The following is a 24370-nucleotide window of genomic DNA, read 5'->3' on the forward strand; positions in this document are numbered from 1 at the left end:
TTCTAATTTCAATTTGTGGAATATCTTTAAATAAGTTAGTCCACATCATTCTCCTCATCATGTGGCACAAGGTCAGTAACTCTGGTGCAAATATTTTTGAATTATTTCCCCTTTTTATATGCCAGTTTGAAAAATGGGACGTATTATGGGAACGCCCTTGGCGTCCACAGACTTTTTCCGGAGCATATCTTCTTCATGCATGGAGGGATTTTGATGAAACTTGGCACAATTGTTCACCATCATGAGACAGAGTGTCTTGCGCAAGAACCAGGACCCTAGGTCTACAGTCAAGGTCACATTTAGAGGTCAAAGTATACAAGAATGAAAACTTTGTCCGGAGCATTTCTTCTTCATGCATGGTGGGATTTTGATATAACTTGGCACAAATGTTCATCACCACGAGTCGGAGTTTCTTGCGCAAGAACCAGGTCCCTAGGTCTAAGGTCAAGGTCACACTTAGAGGCCAAATGTCAGCTACAAGAATGACTTTGTCCGGAGCATTTCTTCTTCATGCATAGAGGGATTTTGATGAAACTTGGCACAATTGTTCACCTTCATGAGACGGAGTGTCATGTGCAAGAACCATGTCTAAGGTCAAGGTCACACTTAGAGGTCAAAGGTCAAATTCAAGAATGACTTTTCCGGAGCATATCTTCATGCATGGAGGGATTTTAACATAACTTGGCGCAATTGTTCACCATCATGAGATGGAGTGTTGTGCGCAAGAACCAGGTCCTAGGTCTAAGGTCAAGGTTAATAAATGGATTTAATTAAACGTAAAAGGACAATTCCACATCTTCACCCACATAATATAATACAAGGTCCATTATGCTGGTACCAATATGTTTTGAGTTATGCCAGTTATGAGTTAAGCCCCCATATTGAGTTACTCCTGTCTGTCCGTCTTTAAAAATCTTTTCCTCTCAAACTGCCAGTTTGATTTCAAAATAGTTGATGAATTCTCAAAAATAAAACATTGCTGCCTGGGATCATGGCTAGTTTTCTCTGTATGGTTTTAAGGAAACTTCAAACATCTCCTCCCAAACTTCTGATTTCAAAACAATTTGACAGCAATGTTCCTTTGGTTACCCTGTACGAAATTCTTCCAAGCCATGTTGATTTGTCAAAAAAAAACATGACTGCCTGTAAGTTAGAGAGTTATTGCCCTTTAATTATTCAAAAATCCACATTAATTTTGTACATAACAAACTAACCAATTGGTAGAACTTCATTAAACTTCTTCCATTTTGTAACCAATAAAACCTGTTAAGAGCAAAATATTTCATAAAATAGCTTTTCAATACAAAAGTAGTCCATTCACATTTTACTGAATTGTAAATCCCCCTGCCCATTGTTTACTTCAGTTAAACACAATAATGAATTGCTTATATATTGCAATAAAAACATTCACCCTTACCTTACAATTTAACTTCTGTGTAATATAAATCATAGTTGCTAACCTGGCATTCATTTACAAAACAAGTGATGACATTTCAACTTGGACAAATACAGCCAAATTGAAATCAAATGTCTGCAGTCTCTACCTATAAATCTGCTCCATTTCTGGTATGAAAATAAGAATTCAGTCTTTCCACAAAGAATGGCTGACATCCATTGAACAGTTATGATAAATACCTGCTTAAAATATGTTAAAAGCCTCAGTATATAACCAGAATCTTCAAAACACAAACTTTGCCATAGTGAAGGTCAGATGACTTACAAACTGTCTTTGTACTGTTCCATACTGAGGTAGAATAGAATAGAACAAATAATGTTTCATTTTATGGTGGCAGTCATAGTGGGAGAGCATGTTGAATAGTATGATCTGCTGAAATGTTGAGGGGCTGCTAGGGCTAAAAATAAAAAATGAAAACTTTGAAGGACTTCTTCTCATGAACTGCATAATAGATATTTATCAACCTTGGTCTATAGGATGATTATAAGGTTCTGTCTAGCATCATTGTAACATGTTCTCTCAGACTTGTTCTGTGAGAAGTTGGCTCCTTTATAGGGCAGCCAGAGCTAAAAATAGAAAAACCTTTAAACGTCTTCTTCTCATCAATAATTATTGTATAAATGATCTTTATCAATCTCGGTCTGTGGCATCATTGTAAGGCTCTCTCTCAAATTCATTCAGATGGGGCTATAGGGGCACTTGGCTCCATTAAGGAGCTGCCAGAGCTGAAAGAAAAGAAAAGTATATTGAACAAATTCTTCTCATGAACTGCTTGGTGGATCAATATAAGGTTCTTTCTTGCCTTTATTTAATCCCCCGCCGTGGCGGAGGGATTATAGGAATGGTCTGCATCCGTCCTTCCGTCCGTAACAAAATCGTGTCTGGTCCATATCTTTTGAACCCATTGACATATTTCCATTATATTAACAACAAATGATCACCTCATCAAGACGATGTGCAGAACCCATGAGTCAGCCATGCTGGCTCAAGGTCAAGGTCACAACTCAAGGTCAAAGGTTTGAGCCTTCCATTTTGTGTCCGCTCTATATCTCTTAAACCCCTTGAAGGAATTTTATAAAACTTGGGTCAAATGATCACCTCATCAAGACGATGTGCAGAACCCATGAGTCAGTCATGCCGGCTCAAGGTCAAGGTCACAACTTAGGGTCAAAGGTTTGAGCCTTCCATTTTGTGTCCACTCTATATCTCCTAAACCCCTTGAAGGACTTTCATCAAACTTGGGTCAAACTATCACCTCATCAAGGCAATGTGCAGAACTTATGAGTTAGCCATGTCGGCTCAAGGTCAAGGTCACAACTGAAGGTCAAAGGTTTGAGCCTTCCATTTCGTGTCTGCTCTATATCTCCTAAACCCCTTGAAGGAATTTTATAAAACTTGGGTCAAATGATTACCTCATCAGAACGATGTGCAGAAATTATGAGTAAACCATGCCAGCTCAAGGTCAAGGTCACAACTAAGGGTCGAAGGTTTGAGCCTTCCATTTGGTGTCCACTCTGTATCTCCTAAACCCCTTGAAGGATTTTCATCAAACTTGGGTCAAATGATCACCTCATCAAGAACTCATGAGTCAGCCATGTCAACTTAAGGTCAAGGTCACAACTGAAGGTCAAAGGTTTCAGCTCTGTATCTCCTAAACCCCTTGAAGGATTTTCATGAAACTTGGGTCAAATGATCACCTCATCAAGACGTTGTGCAGAATTCATGAGTCAGCCATGTCAGTTCAAGGTCAAGGTCACAGCTAAAATCAAAGGTTTACCCTTTCACTATCCATAGCAGTGGTGGGGGATTTAGCTGTCTTTCAGACTGCCTTGTTCCAATGGGAGCACTTTGCCCCTTTTAGGTACAACCAGAGTTAAAATAGGAAAAAACATTAGATCAAGTTCTTCTCATGGCCTGCTGAATGGATTTTCATTAAACTACTTCTATACCATCATTGTGATATCCTCTGTCAAATATACATTTATATTTCAATCCAGACACTTGTCTCCTTTGAAGGGCTGCATGAGCTCAAAAAAAGCAAAATATTTAATGGAGTTCTTCCTCAAGAACCTGCTGAATGTATTTTCATCTACTTGGTCTGTAGCATCATAACAAGATTCTCTTTCAAATTTGTTCAGTTTGGGATGCTTTGCTCCTTTTTAGGGGACACAAGCTCCAAAACTAGAAAAGATTTTAACAACTTCTTCCTGTCAGCCGCCAGATATATCCCCATCAAACTGTACATAGCAATATTATAAGATCCTCTCTTTATTTTGTACAAATGGGAGCACTTAGCCCATTTTATGGAAACTAGAGCTAACAATAGAAATAATTTCAAACAACTTTTTCTCATATGTGCTTGATTGACCTTTATTCATCAAACTTGGGCTGTAGCATTCTTATAAAGTCCTCTATTTAATTTCTTCAAAAAGAGGCACTGGGCCCCTTAAAGGGGACACTAGAGCTAAAAATTGAAATATCTGTATATGACTTTATTCCTTGAACTGCTTGGGGGAGCTTCAGTAAACTTTATCGGTAGCATCTTTTTAAGGTCCTTCAGGTTTGTTCAAACAGGGGTACTTGAACGTTTTTAGCTCACATGTCACAAAGTGACAGTGTGAGCTTTTGTGATCGCGCAGCGTCCGTGCGTGCGTCCGTGCGTAAACGTTTGCTTGTGACCTCTCTAGAGGTCACATTTTTCATGGGATCTTTATGAAAGTTGGTCAGAATGTTCATCTTGATGATATCTAGGTCAAGTTCGAAACTGGGTCACGTGCGGTCAAAAACTAGGTCAGTAGATTTAAAAATAGAAAAACCTTGTGACCGCTCTAGAGGCCATATTTTTCAAAAGATCTTCATGAAAATTGGTCAGAATGTTCATCTTGATGATATCTAGGTCAAGTTCGAAACTGGGTCACGTGCGGTCAAAAACTAGGTCAGTAGGTCTAAAAATAGAAAAACCTTGTGACCGCTCTAGAGGCCATATTTTTCAAAAGATCTTCATGAAAATTGGTCAGAATGTATATCTTGATGATATCTAGGTCAAGTTCGAAACTGGGTCACGTGCCTTCAAAAACTAGGTCAGTAGGTCAAATAATAGAAAAACCTTGTGACCTCTCTAGAGGCCATATTTTTCATGGGATCTGTATGGACGTTGGTCTGAATGTTCATCTTGATGATATCTAGGTCAAGTTCGAAACTGGGTCAGCTGCGGTCAAAAACTAGGTCATTAGGTCTAAAAATAGAAAAACCTTGTGACCTCTCTAGAGGTCATACTTTTGAATGGATCTTCATGAAAATCGGTCAGAATGTTCACCTTGATGATATCTAGGTCAAGTTTGAAACTGGGTCACGTGCCGTCAATAACTAGGTCAGTAGGTCAAATAATAAAAAAACCTTGTGACCTCTCTAGAAGCCATATTTTTCATGGGAACTATATGAAGGTTGGTCTGAATGTTCATCTTGATGATATCTAGGCCAAGTTTGAAACTGGGTCAACTGTGGTTAAAAACTAGGTCAGTAAGTCTAAAAATAGAAAAACCTTGTGACCTCTCTAGAGGCCATATTTTTCACAAGATCTTCATGAAAACTGGTCAGAATGTTCACGTTGATGATATATAGTTCAAGTTTGAAACTGGGTCATGTGCCTTCAAAAACTAGGTCACTATGTCAAATAATAGAAAAACCTTGTGACCTCTCTAGAGGCCATATTTTTCATGGGATCTGTATGAAAGTTGGTCTGAATGTTCATCTTGATGATATCTAGAATAATTTCGAAACTGGGTCAGCTGCGATCAAAAACTAGGTCATTAGGTCTAAAAATAGAAAAAGCTTGTGACCTCTCTAGAGGCCATACTTTTGAATGGATCTTCATGAAAATTGGTCAGAATGTTCATCTTGATGATATCTAGGTCAAATTTGAAACTGGGTCACATGCCATCAATAACTAGGTCAGTAGGTCAAATAATGAAAAAGCCTTGTGACCTCTCTAGAGGCCATATTTTTCATGGGATCTGTATGAAAGTTGGTCTGAATGTTCATCTTGATGATATCTAGGTCAGGTTCAAAACTGGGTCACATGAGCTCAAAAACTAGGTCACTATGTCAAATAATAGAAAAAAAATGACGTCATACTCAGTTCAAAACTGGGTCATGTTGGGACAGGTGAGCGATTCAGGACCATCATGGTCCTCTTGTTATGTTTTAATACTAAACACATTTGTTACCATTCATGGATTAAAGTGTTATTCATGTATTCAAGGTCATATTCTTAAGATCAGGTATGTTTTGTGTAATTCCCCCTTAATAGCAGGGTTTTCTGTATTGCTGATCAACCATTCTTCTGTCACTTGTTTCAGTTGGTTCAATTCTGCTATCAGTTTCAGAAAGAACAACATTGAAAACAAAGAAAACGACTGTCTGAACATTAATTGTTTCAACAAAGCATCACACCACACACTTTGAACAACTCTGATATACTGACATAAGTAATCAGGACCCGCCAGTGGAGCTTCATAACCCTTGAAATACTCCCAGCTTAACAACCCATAAAATTTTATATATAATTGATGTAGACTTGCATTTATAGGAAACACATTTGAATTTAATATAAATATTGTCTTATATTCTTTGAATTTGTAAACTAGCTTTTATGTACATCATACGAGGAAATATCTTTTCTTTTGTAGGGAAATATATGAGGCAGAGCTATCAGCAGTATGCCACAGACACAGCAAGTACACATTGTTTTGCACAAATTTTTGTTCCACATGTATGGCCATGAAGGGATTTTCACAGAAAAAAGTAAGTATATGGTAAGTACTGGTACCCGCTGAAAAAAAATTGTGTAAACAAATCAATATGGCCCTTGTCTCATGTGATGCTAGTGATGATGGGGAACAACTATTCTTTACAACGAAGACTAAAAAGGCTGACTGCCCAGTTTTTTTTCCAGTCAAAGAGGTCACATGTCAATTGCAAATCACCAACCATGGCAAACAGGTAACTCTTGACAGGTTAGAAATACAAGGTTGACGGAATTGTCTCCCTTACCAAATCTAAGTTTTCTTTCTTACAGGTTATAACACACTAAATAGCCAGCACTATATATTCTATATAAAATAGCAAGTTTTCACAATGCTGCAGTACACACCTAGACCCATTTTAAATTTCTTTAACTTAATTTTCTTGTAGAGCAACATTTATACTGTAAAAATATCCAAAGAAAAGTAGGGGTCATGTTTGATGCAAGAAAAATATTTCTGGTCAAACGAACACACCGTAATTTTTACACTGAAATGACAATCACAATTTAGGGTAGGGGTGTATGAATAAATTTCACATGTTAAAGCAGTTTGGAGTCTTTTTTTAACATGCAAATGCTACCAGTATGTCAAGTATAGGCATGCAATATGATTTCAACCAATATATAGCAATGATTTCAAGGAAAAATCCTTCTTACAGCAAAAAGAACTGAGAACTATTTGAATCCACCATTATGCGACTACCATTTTTTCACAGGTGCTCAGGCTATTTAGTGTCTGTATGCCTACACTGTTATAAAAACTGAACCTGTAACATTAAATTTGCATGACAATCGTACAAAATATTTAACTAAATGTCAGATTTTTTTGTCAAATAGTCATTTTCTAGTAAGAACTTTAAACCTAGAGATTACTCACATAAACTTGCCTTTGAAGCCACCTGTACCCAGCAACCACTTGCCTTATAGCAGCCAGTCAGCTAACTTTCTAAATTGACATTTTGTTCTAACTACTTTAGCAGCCGTCTTCCATAAACAGTCACATTGTGCCACTCCTTTGGCTGACTGCTTAAGTTTTTCCTCCGTTTAATAGACAGGAACTGATTTTATACAGAACTAGAAATTTGATTCTATGATTGAAGGGAAGTAACTCAATTAAAAACTTTCTTACTTAATCTTACTATGGTAATCTTGCAATTTCCTTTCCGCAAATATCACATTGAAACATAAAATGATATTTTAACGAACTATAAGTGTTTGTGTGTCTGTTTCGATTATTTGGATTTTTTTGTAGTGAGGCTGCATGACTGCAAAAAGATCTAAAGTTATGAGATATAAGGAGTTGCCTATCAGATAAAGTGCATAAAATAAGAGACTAAATAACAGGATTTTAGTTCAGTATTCTTAAACTAGGTTCTAAATTTAGGTAGAATGAGATTAAACATGCTTTTTACTCCAAGCCTGCTCGATAGCCACATGAATGAAATATATGAATGATGATGAGTTAACTGTTTGTTGGTTTTGTTAATGTTAACATTGCCTTAAACAGCTCTCTACAAGTAACTTTTCTACAAGTAACTGACAACTTCTTCACATGAGCTAGGGAGTAAACATCACATTGATGTTTTGTATTACAGATAGCCATACAAACACCTTCCACGGGATTTGAACCATCAACCTGATAGAAAGTTTTACCTGTTGTGTAAACAGGATGAGCTGGCTTGGTGAAAGGTATATTTAACATACATGTATATAAAACAATGATGAAATTAGACATGAACCTTATATGCATGTATAATTTTTTGTTGAGTCCGCTTGCAGAAGCGAAGAAATAATTGTCCAAATGGCTGTTTGGTGTAAGTCTGTGCGTCCATCCATCCTGATTTGTTTGTTCGGACCATAACTTGGACATGCATAGAACAATCTTGTTTATATTTGGCGTGAATGTTAACCTCAGTGAGACAGAGTGTCAAGCGCAAACCCCAGATTCCTATCTCAAAGGTCAAGGTCACAGTTGGAGGTCAAAGTCATGTCAGATCTTGTCCGGCCCATAACTTTGATATGCATTGAGGAATCTCGTTTTTTATTTGGCTTGAATGTTTAACTCAGTGAGACGGACTCTATCTCAAAGGTCAAGGTCACAGTTAGGGGTCAAAGGGTGGGCTAGACATGTTGTCCATGGGCATCAAATTTTCTTATATTACATGTTGTCAGTCACTATAATGTTTTAAGGATGTCACATTTAATAAGATAGAAATGTGTAAATGAAATATATTTTTGGCAGTTAAAGTCTTTCTTGGTTACATTGTTTAAGATTGTCATGCAGGAAAAGAAGGAAAATGACCTCAGGAAAGGCAAGATACAGCAGGTACAAGATCCTAAGGACAGGAATGTCTGTCATTCATGGTAAAATCAGAGTTGGGCAGCTTATTGAAACAGGTAATTTGACACACAGAGTATTAACAACATCATGGTACATGCTGAATGTGTTAATTTTATCAGTAAGTATCTGAACAAGGAATTGAATCAACATTTATATCTTCTGTACTGTGTTCAATGTACAAGGTTTTACAGCTGAATTTTAGCTCTGCAATTCAAAGAGTAAGGAGGTCCAGTGTCAGTTTCTGCATCTGCATTAGTTATTTTTGTTAATTAAGTGTAATGTATTCTCTGTTACATAAGAATTTCAATTCAAATTTGCTGTACTTGCTCATAATGGCAACATTCATTAGTGTGACAAGTTGTGTAACTCTACTTGCAGTGTAGTTATGCCCCTTCTAAACTTAGAGATGTTAGTTAAAGTTTTTGTAAAGTTCATTATCTTCTTCATTACTTAAGATATTCAATTGAAACTTGCTGTACTGGTCATCGTGACAATGTACATCAGTGTGACTAGATGTGTAACTCTATTTGCAATATTCCAGTATTAAGCCCTTTAACTTAAAGCGACTAACCCACACATTGTGGCATGAGATTTAAAAAAAAAAAAATCAAACTTTTTCTATATTCACCTTCATGTTGCATATTTGATGTTATAACAATGTATTTTCCATCAATTTCTGTTGAAAATCGTTGTTTTCCTAATAAATTATTTGTATTATAAAAGTATTTGTATGCCATTTCTGATAGGGTTTCCCCATGTATAACAAGAGCTGTTGGAGGACAGCAACGCTCGACTATTCAACAGCTGTGTCAGTTGAATAAATACAAAAGTCAAAAGGTTGAAAAAGGGGCATAATTTTGTGAAAATGCAAAGTAGAGTTACTGAACCTTTGCACTGCATGTCATATCAGAACAGTGAACAAGTGTGTGAAGTTTCAATCCTTTTCCATTAGTGGATACTGAGATACCAGCTTACATACAAAAACTTAACCAAAAACTGCTAAGTGGAAAAAGGAGCATAATTTTGAAAAAATGCAAAGTAGAATTATGGGACCTACTTAGTGCATGTCAAATCATGACAGTGAACAAGTGTGTGAAGTTTTAATCCAATCCCATTTGTGGGTACTGAGATACCAGCTTACACATAAAATCTTAACAGTATAATTAATGGTTGTAATCTCCTCTGAATAAGGGAGACTAATCCTGCAGGGTTAGTTAAATGTCAAGGGAGTTAATATGGACTCATTTAACATGTGTAGTTGATATAATTGATAAATAAATAGATATTAACAAGTGGTAGCAGAGAGAAATAATAATATTATTTGAGGACAGTGTCAATTTTGTGTTCAGTGACAGTATTGTCTGTTGGACAGCGAATTTTGTGTGTAAAGTGTAATAATTGATGAAAAAATGGCAACAAAAATAAACCCCCCATCACTGAAATCTAAAACGTATGAACTGTGTAAACATGAACTTTTAGCCTGGAGGGAAGTTACAGACTTGGATAAGAAAAAGCAGGGTGTTGCTATAGCATTATCACTTCCAGAAGATGATGAGAAAAAAATTTGTGAAAAGGTTTTTGAACAATTAAACTTGGATTACTTGAAAAAGGAAGACGGGTAAAATACTTGAATTCATTTTTTTTGGACAAACATTGAGCTAAAGATGATTTGACAGATAGTCTAGAAAGGTTTTAGGAGTTTGAGGATTTTCAACGTTCGGATGGCCAATCAATTATTGAATATATTGCCCAGTTTCATTCAAAGTACAGAAAAATAGAAAGGAAGAGTATGAACTCCCCTCTGAAATCCTGGCATTTAAACTTCTTAGGAGGGCCAATATCTCAAGAGAAGAAAACAGGAATGAATTAAGAAAGTAAGGAAACATTATACGACGAGGCTAAGCGTTCATTGAAAAAGTTCAAGGGTGGTGTTGCGGAGGATGCGTTATCTGCACATGGGACGGGATCAGCCATTAAACTTGAACCAGCATTTCTTGTACAAAATGAGGCAGCATTGCTTGCGGCGTGTATGTGAAAGCCAGGCCAGAATTTGTTCAAAGGGGCACAGAGGTTCAAATTACAAGAGCCGAGAGGGAAATCAAAGCAATAAAATGAATGCCACGGGGGCAGATGGTATGACATTAACTTGTAAATCATGTGGTTTTTACAGACCTTTACTAGCTGACTGTCCTGATAGTTATGAAAACATGGCTAAGGTCAGTGTAACAGAGGATGATCATGTGGTTTTATTTACAGGTTATAATAAAGAAGATTTATCACAGTTAGGTGCAGATGCTCGACATTGTTCAGTCTTAGACAGGGCCTGTAGCAGTACGGTTTGTGGAAAAACGTGGTTGAAAGATTTCATTAAGACTCTAGACACAGTTGATAGAGAAAAGGTAGAGAAAAATGAGGACGAAAAGTAAGGGTTTTAAGGAAAAGATCAATATTGACTTTTTGACCTTTAAGTGTGACCTTGACCTTTGAGTTAGGTCCTGGGTATCACTGAAAGTTGTGCATGACACATCCTCCTGTGATGGAGAACATTTGTGCCAAATAATATTAAAATCCCTTCATACATTGTTGCATTACAGACTGGACTGGAAAAAGGTCCTGTTGACTTTTTACCTCGAAGTGTGACCTTGACCTTTGAGCTAGTGTTCCTAGTTTAGCGCACAACACATCGTCTTATCATGGAGAACATTTTTATGCCCCTGGCATCTACTGATGCGGGAGGCATATAGTGATCGTCCTGTCCGTCCGTCCGTTCGTTTGTCCGTTCGTACAAGGTTAACCAAATGGGACCGTTTCGTCTAGCATCAATACCCCTTACTAGAATGACTTGATACTAATGCATGTGTAACCTGTGACCATTCCCCATCTTCAGACATCTTCTGACCTCAGTTTGACCTTGACCTTGACCTCATTTTGGACTTAGGTTGCTTTATATGGGCCATCTCTTGGTTAACCAAATGGGACCGTTTCGTCTAGCATCAATACCGCTTACAAGAATGAATTGATACTAATACAGGTGTAACCTGTGACCATTCTTCATCTTCAAACATCACCTGACCTCAGTTTGACCTTGACCTTGACCTCAGTTTGGACTTAGGTTGCTTTATATGGGCCATCTCTTGGTTAACCAAATGGGACCGTTTCGTCTAGCATCAATACCGCTTACAAGAATGAATTGATACTAATACAGATGTAACCTGTGACCATTCCTCATCTTCAAACATCACCTGACCTCAGTTTGACCTTGACCTCGTTTTGGACTTAGGTTGCTTTGTATCGACAAGGATGCCACCGGGGGCATCAAGCGTTTATTGAACGCAGCTTCTTGTTGAAAGCAAGGTTAGTGGTAAGGGGTATTTAGGAAAAGATCATAATGCCTCGGATAGTCCTACTGTAGGAAAAGGGGCCATGCATATATTTTTGCCACTTGCGTCACACAATAAATGCACAGAGAACAGATATTAAATCAGCGTTTCTTCAGGGAAAGGAACTTGAAAGGGAAATATTTGTCAGACCTCCAGTGGAGAATATGACCCCAAAAGGAATCATTTGGAAATTGAAACATGGACTTTATGGGCTAAAAGATGGTGCTCGTTAGTTCTGTTTGAGTGTCTGGGAAGAATTAGTTCACTTGGGCTTTATCAAATGTAAGTTTGATCCAGCAGTGTCTCATGTTCAAAAAGATGGACAACGGGGCATTATCTGTTGTCATGTAGATGATTTTCTTCATGCAGGTGATAAATACTTTGACCTGTTAATAGAAAAACTTAAGAGATAGGTTTCTTGCAGGAAAGATAGAAGAAAAAGTCATTAAAACACATTGGGTTTGATCTTCAGCAAAATGGGAAAGATGTCATTTTAAATCATACAAATTATGTTAAAAATATACAGCTGAAAAATCTTTATGCAGCCAGAGCCTCTGAAAAAGAATCTGACCTCAAATCTGATGAACAAACTTGGTTTAGACAACTGATTGGAAAGTTGAATTGGGTTGAAAAGAGCTCCAGACCAGATATGGCTTTTGAAATGAGTACAAAACTGAAACAGGGAACTGTGAAAGATTTATCAAGAGCTATTAGAGTAGTTAGTAGACTGAAAGAATTTGAATCCTTCATCAGATATCCTTGTCTGGATTCAGATATGTCTTTGCTAGTATTTACAGATGCTTCTCTGGGAAATCTGGACAATGGAAAGGGCAGTACAAGTGCTTATACTTTGGTTAATTGATGGTAAAGGGAACTGCTGCCCTGTATCATGGGAAGTAAATAAAATCAAACGTGTTGTTAGGTCTACAATAGCAGCAGAATCTCTCAGCCTTCAGGAAGGTCTAGAAGCAAGTATTTACTATAGAAGTATGTTAACAAATTTGTTTGGAGTTCTTGATAATACAATCCAAATTTCAGCATATGTAGACAAAAAAGTGTCATTGAAGCTATCTTCTCAACTAGACTTGTAGATGACAAAAGGCTCAGGATAGACATTGCTGCTATAATTCAGGAATCAGTAACAAAAAATGACATTAAGTGTGTTAAATGGTGTCCAGGTCAATTTCAGTTAGCAAACTGTATGACAAAATTTGGGGTGTCGGGCCTCCAGTTAAAGTACTACAGACAGGACAGATGTTGAAGGAATTGTTGCAGTATGTGTATTACTTAAAGTTTTTAAGAATTGACTGAGCTAGAACACAGTAAATTACAAATGTAAAGTTATTTACCATTGGTACATATTTACAACTACATTATAATCTTTAATTTTTTTGTTTCAACATGTTGTGTTATTTTATTATATTTTTCAGTATTTGTTTACTGTGAAGTAATGGTTAGATTTTTTATTGTTCCATTTAGGGACAGCTTAATTTTACATTTTTGTCTTTTTAAGTTTAAGAATAATTAACAAAAGAAAGAAAGAATAATTAATGTTAATAGTTGTACCTCCTCTGAATAAGGGAGACTAATCCTGCAGGCTTAGTTAAATGTCAAGGGAGTTAATATGGATTAGTAAACATGTAGTTATAAACAGACATTAACATGAACATCCCACAGACACTCTTTCAGGGAATGTGACACAACTTGCATTACATCATTTAAGAAGTATTTATATTGTCAATCAGACTGTCGTTTCTATCTTGGGAATGAAGGGGGTAGATGATTTAATCTTGCTTTTTAAGTATTGAGGAAGAAAGGCCGTTCTATGTACATTGAACAGTCCACAGATTCTTTCTCAAGGAATGTGACATCACTTGCCATCATCATTTTAAATGTATTAATACATGAATCACCTTTCAAATGCATTAAGGCCCAACTTGCGATCTTGGGTATGAATATGGTAGATCATTCAGTCTTCTACGTTACGTCTTCTTGGAGATCGTCGGTCGTAGCACTTTTGAAGATCCCACAGACCGACTTTCAGGGAATGTGTCACCACTTACCATACATCATTTTAGAGGTATTTACATTGTCTTTCGACCGAATTTAGGCTCCTGTTTTTATCTTGGGGATAAAATGGGTATATCATTCAATCTTCCGTCTTAAGTCTTCTTGGAAAACGCCATTTGGAGTGCTACTGAACAGCATACAGACCATTTTTCAGGGAATATGACAACACTTCATCATTTTAAAGGTACCAATACTGCCTTGCAAATGTATTAAGTACAGGTTCCTATCTATGGGATGAAAACATTAGATCTTTGAATATAAAGTAAAGTTAGTAAAGTGTTTGTTTATTATAGTGTCACCCCTGTTGAAAGGGCCAGCCAAGTTGCCTTATGATACACCTACATACATTGAACAGCATTACTTCCCGATTCCTATTTTTTAATGCCAGGCAACAGGCAGGTAGGCAATTGGTAACCATTACTTTACTAGCTGGCAGCTCACCAACCAGTCTCTCTTCAGTAACAAGACCCACCTCTGACAGGGCTCAAACCTTCGACCTCCCGATTGCGGGGCATGTGCCTTATGCATTAGGCCACCGCACATCTAACATGATGTACAATAAGTGGTGTCATATTCCGTGGCATAAGATTTGAGTGTTGTTTAACATGGTCGCTAACAGCATTTTTCTCTTGATACCATACATACAAAATTGTTTATTACACCATATCCATCCTTGAAGTATGCACTTTGGAATTACGTGCATTTAAAATACATTAAAATGTATAATAAATGGTGTCACATTCCCTGACAGTTTGTCTGCAAGCTGCTGAAAATATCCTAACAGTGATTTACATCGCATGCAAGACCGTATATTTGAAAATTTGCCGTTTAATACACAAATTTTTTTACCCAGAAGTCTTACTGTGGGTAGCCATTTTGTTACTGTGTTCCAGCTATGTATGCGCTCTATTGATGCACACGAGTTGATAGTGTTTAAACTCGTTCTATATTTATCAATGTTTACAAAATAAACTGTTGCAACGGTTTATAAAAGTGATTGAGAAAAACTGTGAAAACTCCCATAATTCTGGAAACTAGAAACTGATCAACCATTAAGTTTTTTGTAAATATATAAAACCTTGACAGAATTTTGCCTTTCAGTGATAAATTATTTTAAAAATCACAAATCACAATGTGTGGGTTAGTTGCTTTAAGATATTCAGTTGAAACTAGCTGTACTTTGCTGAGTGACAATGTACATTAGTTTGACAAGATGTGTAACTCTACCTGCAGTATTTCCAGAGTGAAGCACCTTTATGAGTTAGAAATTAAGGTTTAAGTTTTTCAGAGTACAATGCCATGTTTTTAACCATTGTAGAAACTACCATAAAACTTTACATTCATCATTCAGGTAGTAACAGAACGTTATGGCATCAAATTCCATAACTCTTGCATGAATTTTAACAGAATTATTTCCCTTTAAGTTATTGGATTGCAGTTTTGCATACAAATTGCACTGTCAAAAGTCAATGCAATTATTGAATAGAACATAATACAAGTTATTTAGGTTAACAAAACGTGGTTAAAGGTGCTGTTTTGAGACAGGTCTTGTTAAGACTGTTTGATTGGCTGATACTGTGCTCACTTTTCAAATTGACCAATGACAAGGTTACATGATTGTGCTTATAATGTGATTCCTACTGTTTTGGGGGTTAGTTGGTCAAGGTCAAAGTAAAATGAAAACTGAAAGGTATGTCTAATCAATAACTAGAGAACACTTGGTCTTACAGTGGTCAAAATGTTGCATGGTCTATGCATGAAACAATGTACAGAGGAGCAGCTTGGGTCTGTCTCCACCAGAGGAGCACCTTGGGTATGTCTCCACCATAAAATGCTGGTAAAGTCACTGTTTAGTTTAATAGTCGGAAAATAAATAAATGCAACAGATGTTTTGATTTTTTACTGAAATTTTTATTTTTCAGCTTAGAGCACTTTCAGTCAGGCAGTTACATTAATAATAATACATTGTCATTACATCAGAATGATAAAATACTGGAAATGCCATAAGTAAACATTGTGGCAAACATGACATTACATAGACATTGTGGCAAACATTACATAGACATTGTTGCAAACATTACATAGACATTGTTCCAAACATTACATTGACAGTGTGGCAAACATTACATAGACATTGTTCCAAACATTACATAGACCTTGTGGCAAACATAGACATTGTGGCAAAAATTACGTATACATTGTTGCAAACATAACATAGCCATTGAGGCAAACATTACATAGACATTGTGGCAAACATTACGTTGAAATTTTGGCAAAAATTACATAGACACTGTTGCAAACATAACATAGCCATTGTGGCAAACATTACATAGACATTGTGGCAAACATTACATAGACATTGTTCCAAACATTACATTGACATTGTGGCAAACATTGCATAGACATTGTGGCAAACATTACATAGACCTTGTGGCAAACATTACATTGACATTTTGGCAAACATTACATAGCCAATGTGGCAAACATAACATAGCCATTGTGGCAAACATTACATAGACATTGTGGCAAACATTACATTGACATTTTGGCAAAAATTACATAGACATTGTGGCAAACATTACATAGACATTTACCACAAACATGTAAACCTGATGTTGAAAAGAAGAAAACATACAATATAGTTAAATACATAAATAATTATGGTTATTCATTGTTTAACATGTTGTGCAGCAATATTTCAGTCCTTACCATTTTTAGCCCACCATCATCAGATGGTGGGCTATTCAAATCACTCTGCGTCCGTGGTCCGTCGTCCTTCCGTCCGTCCGTCCGTCATTCCCTCCGTCCGCCCTTCCGTTAACAATTTCTCGTTATCGCATCTCCTCAGAAACTACCAGGGAGATTTTGACCAAACTTTGTCAGAATGATGTATTGGTACCCTAGTTGTGTCCCCCTGAAAATCAGACTGGTTCAACAATTTTTGAATGAGTTATGGCCCTTTGTTTATTTCTATAATTTACATAGATTTATATAGGGAAAACCTTTGAAAATCTTCTTGTCCAAAACCACAGAGCCTAGGGCTTTGATATTTGATATGAAGCATCATGTAGTGGTCCTCTACCAAGATGATTCAAATTATTTCCCTGGGGTCTAATATGGCCCCGCCCCGGGGGTCACATGGTTTATATAGACTTGTATAGGGAAAAACTTTAAAAAACCTCTTATTCAAAACCACAGGGCCTAGGGCTTTCATATTTTGTATGTGACATCATCTAGTGGTCTTCTACTAAGATTGTTCAAATTATCCCCCTAGGGTCAAATATGGCACTGCCTCGGGGGTCACATGGTTTACATAGACTTATATAGGGAAAAAACTTTGAAAATCTTCTTGTCAATAACCTACAACATTCAGATTTGGACCACATGTATGGTTTTGAGTGGCAAGATGAACCTTGACATGAGTTGACCTTGATTTTGACCTAGTGACCTACTTCCACATTTATGTAGCTACAGCCTTCAAATTTGGACCACATGCATAGTTTTGTGCACTGAAAAAAACTTTGACCTTGACATTGACCTAGTGACCTACTTTCACATTTTTGAAGGTACAGGCTTCAAATTTGGACCACATGCATAGTTTTGTGTTCTGAAATGAAATTTGACCTTGATTTTGACCTGGTGACCTACTTTCACATTTCTCAAGCTACAGCCTTCAAATTTGGACCACATGCATAGTTTTGTGTACCGAAACAAACTTTGACCTTTACATTGACCTAGTGACCTACTTTCACATTTTTGAAGGTACAGGCTTCAAATTTGGACCACATGCATAGTTCTGTGTTCCGAAATAAAATTTGACCTTGATTTTGACCTAGTGACCTACTTTCACATTTCTGTAGCTACAGGCTTCAAATTTAGACCACATTCATAGGATTGTGTACCGAAGCAAACTTTGACCTTGACATTGACCTAGTGACCTACTTTCACATTTTAGAAGGTACAGGCTTTAAATTTGGACCACATGCATAGGTTTGTGTTCTGAAGTGTAATTTGACCTTGATTTTGGCCTAGTGACCTACTTTCTCATTTCTCAAGCTACAGCCTTCAAATTTGGACCACTTGCATAGTTTTGTGTACAGAAATAAACTTTGACCTTAAGATTGACCTAGTGACCTACTTTCAAATTTCTCAAACTACAGCCTTCAAACTTGATGCACATGCATAGTTTTGTGTACAAAGAACTTTGTCCTTGAAATTGATCTAGTGACCTACTTTCTCATTTCTCAAGCTACAGCTTTCGAATTTGGACCACATGCACAGTGTTGTGTACGGAAATGAAATTTGACCTTGAGCTAGTCATTAAGTCTTGAAATTTGGAACACTCAAAAATGGCACATTGGTGGGCGCCAAGATCACTCTGTGATCTCTTGTAATGTGATAGAATCTTTTAGTCAAGATTTTTCTTTTATCAATTTCAAAACTTACATTTACAATTACAGAAAATAATTAATTTAAAATTTTAGCAATTAGAAAGCTTTATAATAGTTTCTGGTTAGATGTTAGTGCAACATAATGCGCAACAAAATCTTCAGTCAGTATTATTCGTATGACTGACGGGTTAAAAACCCTGGATTGTACACTTTAACCCTTAGCCTGCTGGTGGCAAGTGATTCTGCCTTTGTGACCAGTGCAGACCAAGATCCGTGCAGTCTGATCATGGTCTGCAATTTAGCAGGGTAAGGGTTAATTGACAAGGTTTTATTTGTTCTGTTTCAAAATGCAGCTAAGAAGCATTCCAAGAAAGACATCTATAAGACTAGAATAATTCATGAGCAGATATTGGTACAAACCTGCTCGTGATGAAATAATGCACAGAGGGGCACCTGGGGTCTTCCTCCACCATCAAAGCTGGAAAGTTGCCATATGACCTGAAAATGGTAGTAGTTACAATATTCATAGAACACTACAAACCGTTCTATATTTGTGCTAAATTGCTTTTCACTTCGGGGTGAGGATTGCTCAGGGGGAAAAAAACAACAGAAAACAAGAAAATGATCATTGACAAGATATTGTATCAGGGTTTAATTTCTAGGTTATATTGTTTTGCACTCGACTGAAAAGCATTCCCATAGAAACATTCATGGTGATTGTAATTTGACAATAAATCCTTAATTTTAGGTTACTGTTGCCCAACTAGACAAATTTCAAGTACACCAAATTGTTATGAATGTTGCTGTGGTTACAAAGTTCTGGCAGCAGCAAGCACATACACGACATTTCCGTCAGGCACATACAAGGACAAGACCGTTTAAAGCTCGACACATGTATGTTTGGATACTATTGCAACAACTCCGATGGAAATTTTTAAAACCTTTTTTGTGTGAAACTGATGGCCTGATTTTAAAATAATTTTACACAAATGGTCCATGTATGACCCTCTACCAATACTGTTCAAATTATTATGATTTGTCAAAAAAACTGGCTGCCAGGGGACATTCACTTTTCCCTATATATATATAGTAGAAACTCAGAAAGCTGGTAGCCAATTTTAAAATAATTTCGCACAAATTGTCCTTGTGTGATCTTCTACAAATCATGTTCAAATTTTTCTGGTTCTTTAAAATACATGGCCGCCAGAGGCTATGGTCACTTTTCATCAACACTTTCTTTAAACAACATCTCCAAAATCATAGAATGGATTTTGATGAAACTTTACACAAATGATCTCTGGGTAGCCCTCTTTCAAAGTTGTTCAAATGGTTCCAGTTTATTGAACATATAGGTCGTTTTGGTTAAAAATAGGCTTTCAGCTATCAGACTTTAAAAATCTTTTCGAGAGCTTCGATATTTGGCATGTGATATAAGTGTTTGACTCTCTACCATAATTATCTAAATTATTGCCCTAAGTACTTAATACAGGCTTACATATAAGAAACTTTGAAAAACTTGTCTGAATCCATGATAGCAAGAGCCTTGCTATTTGGCGTGTGATATATTAGAGTTTTACAATGTTTAGACCTCTGCTAAAAAAAGCAGGTCTTGAACTAGAGCTTTCCAATTATCGTCCTGTGAGTAATTTATCATTTCTATCAAAACTTATTGTGAAAGCTGTTCTTTATTAGATTAAACAACCATGTGAATCAAAACAATCTTTTGCCTAAGAACCAGTCTGCATAATAGGAAATACCACTCCTGTGAATCTGCGCTACTTCGGTTGGTCAGTGATCTAAGTGGTATGGAGAAAAAGGAAGTCACAGCCCTTATTGCGATTGACTTAAGTGCGGCATTTGACACTGTCGACCACAACATTCTTTTAGATGTCCTAAAAACACAATATGGCGTCTGTGATACAGCTCTTCAATTGGTAGACTCCTATTTAAGGCCTCGTACTTGTAAGATTAATATCAACACTGTATATTCATCAGACCACCATCTTGAATGCAGTGTGCCCCAGGGCAGTTGCCTTGGTCCGTGGCTGTATCTCACCTATGCTGGAACTCTTTTTGATGTCATTCCAAAATCCGTATCAGTCTACTTTTTTGCTGATGATCATATAGCAAATAAAAGCTTTCGTCCTACATCTGTTTCCGTAGAATCACAAGCGATCAGAGACCTTGAAAGGTGCGCAGCTATAATCAATGACTGGAGGAATAGAAACAAACTGAAAATAAACGCTTTCAAAACTGAATTTATTATGTTTGGTAGCAGACCTCAATTGAACAAATGTTTCACCAATTCCATTAATATTGCTGGTGATGATGTCAAACGTGAAAGCACAATTAGATATCTCGATGCATTTCTTGACGAAACTTTGAACTTTAAAGATCATGTAAATCGCAAATGTCGTACAGCCATGTTGAATTACCTACAAATTAAGAACATCTGAGCAGCCACTGAAATTTTAGTTTTGTCTCTAGTTATTTCACATCTGGATTACTGCAATGTCATACTATATGGTGTAGCTAACTGTGAGGTGCGTAAGATGCAACGTATTCAAAACATGTGTGCAATACTTGTCCTTAACAGGAGGAAATTTGAAAGTTCTAAACAAGCATTGTATCACTTACATTGGTTGCCGGTGAAAGCAAGAATTGAGTTTAAGATACTTTCTTTCATATATACCTGTCACATTGGCAAAGCACCTCTGTATTTAACAGGATTGCTTACAGACTATATTCCTAGTAGACAATGTTTGAGATCTTCTGAAAATCTGAATGTCATTATGTTGTTCCATACAACATGTGCAAAACATTCAATGATAGAAGTTTCTGTACTATTGGTCCAAAGCTTTGGAATAAACTGCCGTTAGAACTACGCAAAAGTAAATCACTTGACACATTCAAAAAAAAAAATCTTAAGACACTGTATTTCAGAGATTTCACGGCATTGTTTTAAATTTTTTGAAAACTGTTTATTATGCGAAAACAGCAGGTGATAGTTCTAAAATTTTTGTAAAAGGTTTTACATTTCAACATTCATATTTCCAAGGTTTTTTTAATTAAACGCACTTGTTGGTAAGGCTCTATGGGTAGGGTAGTGTGTAGTATTTCTTTCTTAAATAGTATATGATGGCACCACTAACCCGGGGGTTTGAACTTCTATATGCAGCTCATCTGAGCCTACCATGTGATGCTTTAAGCACTGGTATTCGCAATAGGGGTAAAATGACCTCAAGGGGAGGGGTGCGGTCATGAATGTTTGTTACAATAAGGCTGTTTTTATTATTATTGTCATTATTAATATTGTTATAAAAATAATTATTATTATTATGTACAACATCATTGAATATACGGTCGACATTGTATTAAGAGACCACCCAAGGGACTGCTAAGAAGTGGTCTCTTAATGGAATGGTCTCTTAATGAATTTCAATCAGATGAAAAGGAAAGTTATTTTTAACTGTTAATGTAACTGTATTTATTATGAACATACATGTATGGTTTCAAAATCTGTTCTAACATTGTGAACACTTTTCCAAGTCCACAAACCGTACAATTTATGGCTAGATTGTTTGGCAGTTTGACTGATACAAAGGTTAATTGCATTCAGTCACGTGCAAAACGTACTCGCTAATTACACAGGTGAAGAAATGCCCGGTAGAATTTTGGTACCCGGTCGCTTAATAGATACTTTTGTCGAATATTTTACCTATCGGGACTACATTAATGTGGTTGCTAGTCGTTTAATAAAAAAGTCGTTTAATGGAATGAATTTATATACTGAAAACGTTCGGGAGGGATTTTGACTGGTCGTTTAAAACAAAAATCGCTTAATAGAGGTGGTCGCAAGTACGATGTCGTCTGTATCATTGTATAAAAATAGGCGTTTAATCAAATTATTCAGTTTCAGTTACTGTCTACCGTAATTATTCAAATTATTGCCCTAGATTCAAAAATGTGTGTGACATGTATATATAATATAAGCTAACATAGAAGAAACCTAAGCCCGCCCGCTTAGCTCAGTAGGTAAGAGCGTTGGTCTACGGATCGCGGGGTCGTGAGTTCGATCCTCAGGCGGGGCGTATGTTCTCCGTGACTATTTGATAAACGACATTGTGTCTGAAATCATTAGTCCTCCACCTCTGATGGTTCATGTGGGGAAGTTGGCAGTTACTTGCGGAGAACAGGTTTGTACTGGTACAGAATCCAGGAACACTGGTTAGGTTAACTGCCCGCCGTTATATGACTGAAATACTGTTGAAAAACAGTGTTAAACCCAAAACAAACAAACAAAGAAGAAACCTAACTTTGTACTTGTACCATTATGTTATACAAACACACTTGAAGCCTTGTATGCAGGTGAGCGCTTTAAGTTCAGTGACCCTCTTGTATTCCTATTTTTCTCTTTCTCTTGTTTTCAGATAGGATAGTTAGCTGGAAATCCTGCAAGGGTCCACCTCTGCCATGGTCGTTTCAAAGCTGCCTTATGGCCTTTACTGTTGGACAAATTACATTCCTCTGACTGAGTGGAGGAGAAGAGGTACAGTGGTTGATCACTTAGAATATAGATGTTCTGCATGATAAAGTTTCATGGCAGCAAACACAAGTAAGAATGGTATCAAGGTCAGTGACCTTCATGGTAGTTCACAGGTAAGCTGGCAGCAAGAAGGTCACTGAGCTTTATGACAGTGTTTCACAGGTAAGCTGGCAGCAAGAAGGTCACTGAGCTATATAAACAGTGTCACAGAAGCTGCAGCAAGAAAGCCACTGAGCTTTAGCACTGTACGAAAAGGTAAATGCACTCAAGGATGGTCACGTCTGATATGGTTGTACAATGGTTTTATATATTGCATTACTAATATTGTTATAAAAATTTATATTATTAAGTACAACACATGAAAACGGTCGACATGTATTAAGACAGACCACCCAAAGGCTGCATCAAGAAGTGGTCCTACTTAATGAATGGTCACTAAGAGATTTCAACAGATGAAAAGAAAGTTATTTTTAACAGTTAAATGTAACGTATTTAAGAACAAAATGTATGGTTTCAAAATCTGTTCTAACATTGTAACACATTTCCAAAGTCCACAACTGTACAATTTATGCTAGATGTTAGCATCGACTGTACAAAGGTTAATTGCATTCAGTCACAGCAAAACGTTACTCGCTAATTTACACGGTGAAGAAATGCTCGGTAGAATTGTACCGGTCCCAATAGAACTTTATGCGATTTACACTATCGGGACACATAATATGTGCAAGACGTTACATAAAAGTCGTTTAATGAATAAATTTAATACTGAACAACGTTCGACGTATTTGACTGACGTTAATACAAAAATCGCTAATAAGCTGGTCGCAAGGTACGTTCATGTCGACTGTATCACATGTAAAAGTAGGCAAGTTATCACATTGCTTCAGTTCAGTTACGTACACCGAATTATTCAAAATTGCCTAGATCAAAAAGTCTGTGCACATGAGTATAAAATATAAGCAACGTAGCAAGACCTATGCTCGCCCGCTTAGGTACACATAAAGCGTGGTCTGCGGTCCTGCGTGTCATGAGTTCACACAGGTAGGCTGTATGTCCCGTGACTAATGATAACGACATTGTGTCTGAAATCATTAGTCCTCCAACCTCTGGTCAGTAGGGAAGTTGAGTTACTTGCGGACACAGGTTAGACTGGAGCAGAATCCAGGAACACTGGTTAGTTTACTGCCCGCACGTTATATGCACTGAAATACTGTTGAACACGTGTTAAGCCCAAAACAACAGACAAAGAATGAACCTAACTTTGGTACTTAGTACATGAGTTACAAACACACTTAAAGCCTTGTATGCGTGAGCGCTTTAATCAGTGACCCCTTGTATCTATTTTCTCTTTCCTTGTTTTCATGATAGATAGCTGTAGCAGG

General features: G+C 36.9%; 1 long non-coding RNA gene across 30 annotated transcripts in view; it reads left to right on the plus strand.

Moving 5' to 3' along the window:
* LOC123533680 (uncharacterized) overlaps positions 1-24370 on the plus strand; it is an 80000-nt gene that overhangs the window by 46060 nt on the left and 9570 nt on the right. For 17 of the 30 annotated variants that reach the window (XR_008372596.1, XR_008372598.1, XR_008372602.1 and 14 more), the window contains 5 exons: positions 6145-6259; positions 7856-7949; positions 8533-8657; positions 19191-19336; positions 22873-22991. This is a non-coding gene — a long non-coding RNA (uncharacterized LOC123533680). Of the gene's footprint in view, positions 1-6144; positions 6271-7855; positions 7950-8532; positions 8658-19190; positions 19337-22872; positions 22992-24370 lie in introns of all 30 variants that reach the window. The other 13 variants (XR_008372583.1, XR_008372580.1, XR_008372585.1 and 10 more) reach the window with 12 other exon arrangements.

The sequence above is a fragment of the Mercenaria mercenaria genome, chromosome 10, assembly GCF_021730395.1.
Source record: "Mercenaria mercenaria strain notata chromosome 10, MADL_Memer_1, whole genome shotgun sequence".
Taxonomy (NCBI): Eukaryota; Metazoa; Mollusca; class Bivalvia; order Venerida; family Veneridae; genus Mercenaria; species Mercenaria mercenaria.